At 34.5% G+C, this 12,500-nt stretch overlaps 1 protein-coding gene across 2 annotated transcripts in view; it reads left to right on the forward strand.

Annotated features, from left to right (window-relative positions):
* LOC137621669 (protein turtle homolog B-like) overlaps positions 1 to 12,500 on the forward strand; it is a 782,627-nt gene that overhangs the window by 541,151 nt on the left and 228,976 nt on the right. The window lies entirely within an intron of this gene.

Raw genomic sequence — 12,500 nt, forward strand, 5'->3', positions numbered from 1 at the left:
GAGGTATTTGCCTTTCAAAGTTTTACGAATTCATTTCAGACAAATTTTAAAAAAAGGAAATAGTATAGTGTCTAGTACCCGTGGCAGACTGAAATGAAATTCACACTGAAAAAAAAAAATAAATAAATAAATAAAAGAAATGTAAGAAATTAAAAGATATCCGGGATAAAAAGTAGGGGAAGACATTCCTGTTACATTGCTTTTTACTATATCTGTCGAGTGGGTTTCAAGACTTTTTTGTTTGTCCTTTTGTTTGGCCTTGAATAATTACACATAACTTTATTCTGAAGGTCGTCACTAAAGAATTATTTAGGGTGGTTGATGGAGACTTTCTTCATGGACGCCGAGGTCTTTGTTTTCATGGCTGTAAAAAGACTGCCATCACAAGTATAGGCTTTAGTTTAATAGTTCCTCTAGGTCTTGACCTTTTATGACCCATTACTTTTTGCTTAGGTGGAAACTGGATACATTTTGAAAGTACTCTTGGGCCTTTGTTTCCCACCACAAATAGGTTTGTTTTTTATTACCACTATGGGAATTTCTACTTGTGACCAATAGAAACGTTTTTCTAAATGTTTGTAAACACGTTTGTTTCGCTACTGCCTCAATACCTTTCTTTGTAAGACAATTAAAGATCTCTATTTTTTCTCGCGCATTTTCTATAGAAACGTTTTTGGGAGTTTTCCCCCAAAATAGCCCCTTCGGTAAATCCGAAACGTCCTCTGGATGGCATAAGTTTGGATGGCAACATGGATGGCATAAGTTTGGAGGAGAAGCACAACCTCATCCACAAGCCCTTTCCTACGTATGATTTTCCCAGAGTAATCACACTAATTCTGACTACAGAAACAAAATAAATACATGAGAAAATGTCTTCGTGAAAATTCCCATATATTTTCAGTCTCATGTAAAAGTACCCTTGTTATCAATAAAATAGTTTCAATTCGGACGAACTTTTATTTTTTTTTTCTCGAAGTCGTTATGCAAATGATTCAGATAATTTATCATCGCAACATATCTTACAATAATTCTTTGTGTTTCAGTTTTGTTCGTTCTTAGTCTTCACATGCGCCTTAAGCAGGTTATTCCTCTTGGCAATAATATTCCAAGAGAAGCTCGTAATGTATGAAAGCACTTTATGCCAGATAAAATCCCATATGGGACAGCATTACTGGCATAAATTTTTCGACGCAAACACAGGTGTTAAGTCTTTGTGACCTCTACGTGAGTCACATCATTAATCACACGCCAGAAAGGAGTAACAGCGTCGTTATTTTCAGTTTCCCCATATTGATTACATAACCCCCCCCCCCTTCTAAAAACAAATAACGGCCATAGAGGATATCCGCAACTTATTTAAATTACTCGAATTTCCCTCACCTGACCATTTCCTTAGGCCGCATTCCACTCCAGGCTTTAACTCGACTTACGTCAAGCCAGGATATTGTTTGTTTTCCAGCCTTTGTTTATCTTGCTGAAGCCGTTGTTTTCCCAAACTTCCTCCCCCTCTCGTGTATCTACCTCGGCGGATTCCGCATCTCGAAATGCAGAACATTCATCACCCACTTTTCTTTTCTATGATTTAGCACGGCAACAAAATTCCCCTGAATCCCCGGCTCAAGGTTGTTTCCAACAAATCCTTTGGATAACCCACTAACTCTCTCTCTCTCTCTCTCTCTCTCTCTCTCTCTCTCTCTCTCTCTCTCTCTCTCTCTCTCTCTCTCTCTCTCTCTTTCTCTCTCTCTCTCTCTCTATCTCTCTCTTTACATTACTTATGTTCTTCTTAAAGCATACTTTTTAAACATCATTGGTTATCTTCCATTTCCTCTTTAATTTTCTTTCTTGTTTATCACTCTCTTTCTAACCTCCACTGATTGGATATCTCATCTCCCTAGTCAATATGCGCATTTCTCTCACGTACATACGATAATGGAAGCTATATTCGGATATTAATTTTTCTCTTTCTCTCTAGAATTCGCTCTACCTAGTTCTCCTCATGCTTTCATTTATTTCTCTCTTTCCTCATCAGCATCATCATCATCATCCCTCTACCCCTTTCCCTCTGTGAACTCCGCCTCCCTAAATGACCGACATTCTTACAAATATTGTTCTCGTAAAAAGTCCGTCGCCTCCGCCGACATTGTTGTCTTGCTGCAATTGGTCGCCAGAAACCGAACATCACAAATCGAGGACCTTTTCCTAATGGCGTTATTTTCTTCTTGATGGCCCACCAAACCCAGAACCCGAAATCGGCCGGAAGTGCTTGTTATTGTGCCTTTACGGCCATATTTCAGATCTCAAGAGGCCGTTACTTTTGATTTGTCTTAACGTTTTCTTACCGCCTGGCTCTCCTCTTAAGAGAAAATGGAGGGTTCGAGTTACTGAAGTATATTATTCTGTGGTCATTCGTCATCCATTTTAAATTCAACATTATCTTTGTAGCTTAGAAAATTCATTAAAAACGCAAGAGAGCATCTTTATATAATATATAAGTACTGCTCAACATACTCAGGTAAATGTAGTTATATGAATAAGTTGAAACAGCGATAACATCTTTTTCATCTGACATGTTAATTCATCATAAGGTTCTTACATCTATTATACTATCCTGTTTGATAAGAAATGCGTATTCGATTGTTTGTTAAACTGATCATAACTAGATAACAAGGAAATGTGTTTTAATCTAAATACCTACACACACACACACACAAACACACACACACACACACACATATATATATATATATATATATATATTCAAATAAGCCATATATATTAATACATTAATGTCTGGATTCTCTTATCGACCTCAGGATCAGAGTTCCAAGGCGGAACCACTCAAAGACAATAGCATCTGACCGGCCGGGAATCAAACCCTGGTCCAGGATGCTTGTATTCTTCGTGGCTAAATAGTAGTGTCACTGTCATACAAGCATCCTGGACCAGGGTTCGATTCCCGGCCGGTCAGATGCTATTGTCTTTGAGTGGTTCCGCCTTGGAACTCTGATCCTGAGGTCGATAAGAGAATCCAAACATTAATGTATTATTATATATGGCTTATTTGAATATGAAAAAAAAAACACGTCTAAATGTGCAAAATTTATCATTATATATATATATATACAGTATATATATATATATATATATATATATATATATATATATATATATATATATATATATATATATATATATAACAACCGCAAATGCAGCAATTTCTAGTCCAATGCAGGACAAAGGTCTCAGATACGTTCTTAGGCGTCAAGCTGGCCACAAAGGATTGGTGATGGTGGGGGACTTTATTTTGATTGCGCATGTCAAACCAACCTGAATCAGTATGGATGACGATGCACAAAACGTGTTACTAAGTTATAGTACCCCCAATCAAAAAGCTATATATATATATATATATAAATAAATATATATACTGTATATATATACATATATATATATATATATATATATATATATGTATATATATATATATATATATATATATATATACATATATATACATATATATATATATATATATATATATATATATATATATGTATATATATATATATATATATATATATATATATATACATACACAAATATAAACCTTTATCAGTGCTTTCGATAGCTTGAAAAGCCTTGTTCATAAACGTATTAAAATCCAAATTTCGCTTCAAAGTCCAGAGAATAAAGAAAAGTGCACGAAAATAACATTGGCATCTCAACGAAACGGGGGAATTTGGGGAACACAACACGTTTTCCATGCGGAAACTTGCCGGAATATATTCATTGCAAAAAGTGTAGTGCGTTGAGTCTGTAACACAATACTAGAGTGTTTTTAAGTCAATTGAAATGGCGTATCGATTCTTCACAGTTTTCACAGCTGCGATAATGTAAGCACTATGCAATCATGTAGTATTCATTCTTGTAGACTAATCAATATCTGATTTGCTATTGTAACCCCACCATCATAAACCAAATACATATTCCCGTTGAAATAACAAAGCATAAAAACGGATTTGAAACATCAGAAAAATTTCTGTTTAAGAATCATCATAAATCTGTAATTAAATGCAGACTTAGATTAATAACATATATCTAAATCTGAATATAGTTCATCATTACAACTTCTATAACTAAATATGGATCTAGGTCCCCATCACAATTCATGTAATAGATATACAATATGCCTGGAAACAAGTAGGGATCCAGATCTTTGTTACAATCCCTACAACTAAATGCCCATATAATTAAATAGAGATCTAAATCTCTGTTGAAATTCCTTCCACCAAACATGCCTGAAACCCAGGAAAGATTCCGCTCTCTGTTACAATTTTGGAAAGCAAGTGCTGTATGGTTCCAGATATTGTGTATATTACAGTTCCTGCAACCAAATATACCTGGAACCAAGCACTATGTGGATCCAGATCTCTGTTCCAATTCTTGCAACCAAAAAAGGACTGGAACAAAATATTGCATGGATTCCTGCAACTCAAATTTGACTAAAACCAAGTACTGCATGGATCCAGATCTCTGTTAGAATTCCAGCAACCAAGCACTGTAAGTATCCAGATTTCTATTACGATTTATCCAATCTAATATACCGAAAACCAAACACTTCAAGGATTCAGTTTCCTTTTAGATTGCGGTTAAAAATTTCAGCGATCGAATATGACTGGAACCAAGTGCTGAATGGGTCTATATCTCTGCTACAATTCCAGCAACTAAATATGTCTAGAACTAGTTACAACATGGATCAAGATCTCTGTTACAGTTTCTACAATCAAATAGGACTGGAACAAAGAAATAAATGAATGTACATCTATCCATATTATAATGCCTACAACCCAAATATGACTGAAATAAAGTACTGTGTGGATCCAGGTCTCTGATGCAATTCCTGTAACCAAACATGACTGGAACTAATAACTGCAGAGATACAGATCGCTGTTGAAATTCCAGCAACTAAACACTGTACGGATCCAGATTACAGCGACCCGTTGAGATACTACCGTTAGAGAGTTATTGGATCCTTTGCCTGGCCACACAGTAATAAATTGGATCCTTCTCTCTGGTTACGGTTTCTTTTCACTTTACTTACACATACGCAGAATAGTCTGGCCTATTCTTTACATATCCTTCTCTGTCCTCATACACCTGATACCACTGAGATTACCAAACAATTCTTCTTCTCTCATGAGGTTAACTACTGCACTGTAATTGCTAAGTGGTCACTTTCCTCTTAGTAATGGTAGAAGAGACTCTCGAGCTATTGAAAGCAATTCTCATAGGAAAAGGACACTCCAAAATCAAACCATTGTTTTCTAGTCTTGGGTAGTGCCATAGCCTCTGTACCATGGTCTTCCACTGCCTTAGGTTAGAGTTCTCTTGCTTGAGGGTACACTCGGACACACTATTCTTTATTATTTCCCTTCCTCATGTTTTGTTAAAGTTTTTTATAGTTTATATAGGATATATTTATTTTGATGCTGTTACTGTTCTTAAAATATTTTATTTTTGCTTGTTTTCTTTCCTCACTGGGCTATGTTCCCTGAAGGAGCCCCTAGGCTTATAGCATCCTGCTTTTCCAACTAGGGTTAAATTAGCTAGTAGTAATAATGTTACCAAACACCGTGCATTTGGATTTCTGCAATAAAAAACGTCTGGAAGGAAGTGTTGCATGGATCCACGTCTCTGTTACCATTCATGCTACCAAATAGGAGGGCTTTATGAATCCACATCCCTCTTTCAATTCCTGCAACCAAATATGACTGGAACCACATAGTCAATGGGTCCAGATCTCTGTTACAATTCTAGCAACCAAATATGACTGGAAGTAATTACTGCATGGATCCAGATCTCTGTTACAGTTTCTAGAGCCAAATATGACTGGAACAGAGAAGTGCATGTATGTATACTCTGTTTCAATTCCTGCAACCAAATATGACTGAACGCGAGTACTGCATGGATCAAGATCTCTGTTACATTTTTTGCTACCAAGTATGTATCTACATATTTTACAATTCATACAACTAAATAAGTCTGAAGTTAAAAGTATGGATCCTGATCACAGTTAAAATTCCAGTAAATTTACATGCCTAAAATCATGAGTGTATTCAGACTTCTGACAAAGTTCCTGTAGCTAAATATGAAAGGAACCAAGTACCAGTATGCATCTAAATCAGTTACAATTTCTGAAAACAAGTATACATGGAACCACGTACGGATCCAGATCCTTATTACAATTTCTGCAACTAATTACTGCATGGATCTATTCTAAATCATTCTCACAATTACAGAAAGTAATATTCCTCGAACTAAGTAGGCCTACTGTACAGACCCAGATCTTTGTTACATTTCCAACGACCAAATATGCCTCTGGTCAAGTACTATAGGATCTCTATTATAATCCCTGCAACCATGTATTCCTGGAACCACATACTGTATAACACCAGGTCTATAGTAAAATTCTTGTATCTCAGGATGACTGGAACCACGCATTGTATGGATACCGACCTCTGTCGAAATTCCTGCAATCCGATATGCTTGAAATAATATCTGGATTAAGACCTCTATTGAAATTCTGCAATCAAATATGTCTGGAACCAAGTACAGATCCAGATCCATGCTACATTTTATGCAATCAAATGCTGAAATTCAACTATGGATGCAGATTTAAGTTAAAACGCAATGAATCAATGTATTTATTAACATTCATGCACCTAATCAGTATTGGTGCAACTGTATAAGGCTCCTGATCACCACTTTAATTTGAGCTCCAAAATATGGGATTTGATCAATATAACTACTTGTGCAACAGAACATGGGACCGATTTCCATAATTATTTTTGTAAAGGAATATGGAGCCTGATAAGCATCACTAGATGTGTAAAAGAATATAGGATACAATGATACAATTAATAAAACTTCACATGGACCTCAGTCACAACGACATTTTTGTCAGTTTCCAGATCTGAGTAACAATTCCCCTACTGAATATAAATCAGAATTATAATTGCAATGTTACAGAATCATTTCAAGCTTACGCGCCTCCTACGCAAAATACTCACAATCAATACACAGTGAGCCTTTCAGCCTTTCGGTTGACACAGACAGAAAGTAAGGAAATTTAATAGGAAAACTATCAAACCTTGAGATCTATCGTATTTGTTGTTAATTTCGGACATTGTTCATACAAAATTCCTGGAAAACCATTCATAATTTGTCTAGTTGCCCGCTTGGCAATTTGCAAAGAGACAAATATACAATAGTAAAAGCAGGACTTTGCTTTCATCGGTGACAAACATTGCCGTACCATTAATGTTTTTCAAAAAATAAGAGGAAAACACAAACGCAGATTTACAAACAGTCCATTGAAAGCCACTAACAATACATGGTCTGCATTAAGCCATCCAACAAACTTTGACTTCCCTAGATAGTATGATTCTTCATTTATTTCAAGGAGCCAATGCCACGGCGACTTCAGCTCATGATACTACAACTCAACTTCAGCGATTCTTCTAAACCAACGGAGTTTACAGGTGAACGAGATCTCTGTAGAGTTTTCACACTAATGAGAAAGAATAGAAAATCCATAAAAGAACTGGAAATGTCAGTGAGAGATTTTCCTCACCTGATAAATGCCATCATTCTTTATGACTACTGGGAAGTATCACATTGAAAGGGAATTTTTACAATCAATGGGGCCGTTCAGGAAGTCACCTATAAGACAATATTTATAAAAAAATAATCGAGAGTTATATATAGACATATAGATACCTACTCTGCCAACTAAAGAGTATTCCTAGAATTAGCATGCGAACTATTACAACTTTCACCACATGTTCTTTTGTTCTTTATCTTTTGTCCATGCTTTTGTTGCTCTCTTAAAGGGCGCCCCAGGCACAGCCACTGAAATACTGTATAAATCTTTTGTTTAATTTCTGGGATTTTGGCCAGGTATTCATTTTGCACTGATTCTGACATCAGTATTTTGGTATATGTATTATATTCGTGTGATATCTTTCTGAAACACTGTCTCCTTATATATATATATATATATATATATATATATATATATATATATATATATATATCATGGTATTTAACTGAATGAATAACATAAAAAATTGAAAATGATAAAGAATAAGAGTTCGATTTTGTATGGTGAGGTATAAACTGTTTAGTATATAAGATTAAAAAACTACTGAAAAGCAAAAATAAAAAAAAGGAGCAATGTTTTCTTTCATATAATATGAAAATGCCTTTGAAAACTATAAAAGCTTGCCCTCATTAAAATCATAGGTTTCATTCTTAAATTCATTTTTTTTCCTTTTTTTAGATAATCAATGTTTTCGACAAAGATTCTCAGCTAGCTTTTTATGCCAGGTTAGTTGCTTAAATGCCGAACCTAACATGGTAAATGGCATTTCGAATTACTGGGTAGACATTTCGAGTTCACCTTTAGAATAAGACAAATAGATTGGTCTGTCTGTTAGAGTACGAGTGACAATAGATTAAAAAACTTTCCTTTTGGAATAGAAAGTAACTTTTATAAATTTTTCACTAAAAATATTTCCTCAGAATTGGTTTTCCTGTAATCCTTCGATTTTCTTGTTTTTTCTTCATCGTAGTTTTCGTTCTATTATTATTATTATTATTATTATTATTATTATTATTATTATTATTATTATTATTATTAGCTAAGCTACCACTCAAGTTGGTAAAGCAAGATGCTTTAAGCACAAGGGCTCCATAGTAGAAAAATAGCCCAGTGAGGAAGGGAAATAAGTAGATAATCTAATTTACATGATAAAGAATGAATAATTTATATAAAATACCTCAGGATGAAAAACAACGTTAAAACTGATTCGCTATATATTAAATGTGAGGAGAAACTTATGTCAGCTTGTTCAACATAAAAAAATCGCTGAAAATGTGAACTTCTGAAGTTTCACCGATTCAACTGCCTGATTAGGAAGATATATTCACAATCTGGTCACAGTTGGAATCAAACTTCTAGAATATTGTGTAGCATTCAGCCTTATGATGGAGAAGACCTGACAGTTACAACTGACTAGTATTATGTACAAGATGGTACAGTATGGGTAGATCTGATTGCAAAGGATGGTCAGAATGATGAAGAAAAAAAACTTACATAACGAACTAACTGAACCACGGTGCCAAAAGTTAATATATAAATCAGGAGTAAGAACTTTAACAGACTGCAAGGTTTTGTCCAACATATTAATATGAGATTCGGCAGCTGAAGACCAGATTGGAAAACAGTATTCGAAACAAGGTAGAGTGAAAGAATTAAAACACTTCTTTAGAATAGATCGATCACAAAGATCTCAGAGAGAGAGAGAGAGAGAGAGAGAGAGAGAGAGAGAGAGAGAGAGAGAGAGAGAGAGAGAGAGACAGAGAGAGAGAGAGAGTATTTCTTTAGTTCAAGAGTGACAGTGTCATTTAATCCCATTCATAACTAAAGAAAAGAATAATACGCTTATTTTTTGCAATTGAAGAAGAAACAGAGCGAATGCGTTTCTCAATGGTAAATTAGCAATCAAGAATCACACTTATAATTCTAATGGACAAAAACATTATCAATGCAGAGATCTGGATGGCAATATGCAACTGTTCTCGACTTACTAACAACAGCGTTTTTCCCTTTCGAAATATATTAGCGCTTTATATCCTCATTGCAAAGGACAGACTAGAGAACAAATAAAGAAATATTAAGATGAACTGATGTGATGAAAGCTTTCTGTCTCTGATACTTCAGTTGAAATGGAAAATATCACATAAATGATTGACTGCCGATTTGGAGTTTTCTGTCTGGCATTGTGAGCACAAGAAAGCGAAGACAGTTCTACACTCGTAATTATCAAGAATTTGAAAAGATATATCTAGTGACCATTGATTCAAAGCTTAGTCAACAGAGCTTTCCAAGAAAAACAAACTAGTATCAGTTTGATCGGAAAGAAAAAAAAAAATTTGTCATGGCAATTGTTATTGCTGTTTAAATGAATATCAAGTAAGCGATTTTTTTTTCTTTTGCCTGTTACTCAAACAACACTACTATTAAGAGTGTCATAATTGATCCTATCCTTCTTTCTTCATACAACGGACAAAGAAAATTCTTAGTATTTTCAGCGCAAACATAAAACTATTTTCAGATCTTCCAAAGGAGTAATAATTAATCCTTTTCTCTCTTGCATCAATTTAGCAGAGATACGTTTCACCCTTGAAGCAGTCATACAGAGAAAAGACGTTCTCAGACGATCAACAAGGCGTTCATGTATAACGAACACTAGATCATTAACGAGAGAGAGAGAGAGAGAGAGAGAGAGAGAGAGAGAGAGAGAGAGAGAGAGAGAGAGTCTCCTCGTTAGGGAAACGGGTGGAACGTCTTATTGTGGCTGTAGCAAATTAACTCGATCTGAGAGAGAGAGAGAGAGAGAGAGAGAGACTTTGATTTGTTATTGAAGCTCCTGTGAAGAAAGAATTTATGCGTGGTATTGCCCCTAAAACTCCTCCTGCTTATTTATCTAGGGTAGGGGTAGGGGTAGGGATAGGTAGGGACAGGATAGCCATGTATGAAAGTAGAGGCTAGGTTATAAAATAGGTGGAACAATTTAGATACTTAGGACCTACTATAAGTCAGGAGGGAGGATATGAGGCTGAAGTTAAGAATAGGATGAAAGCAGCCTTGGGGAAGTGGAAGGAGGAAGCAGGAGTAGGATGTGATAAGAAAATGACCTGTTAGGGAAAGAAGAAGGCAGAGCATTGAATGGCAAGGAAAAACTGAAGGGTGGTATGAAGAGCAGAGGTTTGGGGGAAGAGGATGCCTTTGATAGAAGGCATTGGAGAGGGCGCATTAGGTAACCGACCCCTTAATGTAGGGATAACAGCGGGAAAGTATATATATATATATATATATATATATATATATATATATATATATATATATATATATATATCCATTTATATATGTGTGTATAACATATATATATTTATATATATATAAATGGAGAGAGAGAGAGAGAGAGAGAGAGAGAGAGAGAGAGAGAGAGAGAGAGAGAGAGAGAGAGAGAGAGAGAGAGATAATATGTTAGTTTAAAGGTGACAGCGTCATTTAATCCCATTCATAATAGTTATACTTAAAAGAAGTATGAAATCATTACGAAACATGTATACCTATAAAAATAAAGGAAAAAGATGAGCATTTTTTAAAATAATAAACCTCTATTAAGAAAATTATCTCACTAAAAGACCTCATAGAATAGGTGCCATGAATACAACCTTCCATACACACTAACCTCCCGTTTAAAAAGTGCCTATTACAAAATCATTAAACATGTGAGCGAATAAAGCAACACTTATCCTCAGAATATGGCAGCGCTCACGCCCGCCAGCCTGCCTGCCCGCCCGCAAAATCACGCCGGCAACCACTGATGGTACTAATTGTAATGTAAATCCTTAATTACAGGATAATAACATCAGTCATTTAGCCCGTGTTGTGGGGAATTGGCATCCCTTTGTGTTGGGGAATGCATCTCATTCACTTACTCATCCGACAACATTCATCAACGGTGCAATTACCGTGTACCTCGTTGCTCGTTAACGACTGTTATTATCACCTGACGCTGCTCTGGATGACACCATTCTATTCATATATATTTCTTTAAAGGCTATCTATATGTATATAAATATATATATATATATATATATATATATATATATATATATATATATATATTTATATATATATATATATATATATATATATATGTATATATATATATAAACTTATATATATATATATATATATATATATATATATATATATATGTATATATATACACACAAGTGATATATGTATTGTACATAACATATACAGTATGTTTGTATGTATATACAGTATATATATATATATATATATATATATATATATATATATATATATATATATATATAATCGGGCTGTAGCTAGTCCCTCGCCTACATTTGGAAGCGAGCAGTCAGCCGATGTGGGTACATGGGTGAATGGTACGCCACTTAGCTCACACTTGGTAGATCTGTGGATCACACGCGGCTTACTACCCACATAATAGGCACCAACACTTAACAGAGTTAAGAAACTAGACGTGGGACTTGCAATCTCACTCCTAAAGCCTTGTTGAGAAACTGGACGCCTGTGCCCTTCAGGCGCCACCTTCCGCAAAGGAGATAGCAATATATATATATATATATATATATATATATATATATATATATATATATATATATATATATATATATATATATGTATATATATGTATATATATATGTATATATATATATATATATATATATATATATATATATATATACAGTAAACACACACACACACACTATATATATATATATATATATATATATATATATATATATATATATATATATATATATATTTATATATATATATATATATATATATATATATATATATATATATA

Source organism: Palaemon carinicauda, chromosome 28 (genome assembly GCF_036898095.1).
Source record: "Palaemon carinicauda isolate YSFRI2023 chromosome 28, ASM3689809v2, whole genome shotgun sequence".
Taxonomy (NCBI): Eukaryota; Metazoa; Arthropoda; class Malacostraca; order Decapoda; family Palaemonidae; genus Palaemon; species Palaemon carinicauda.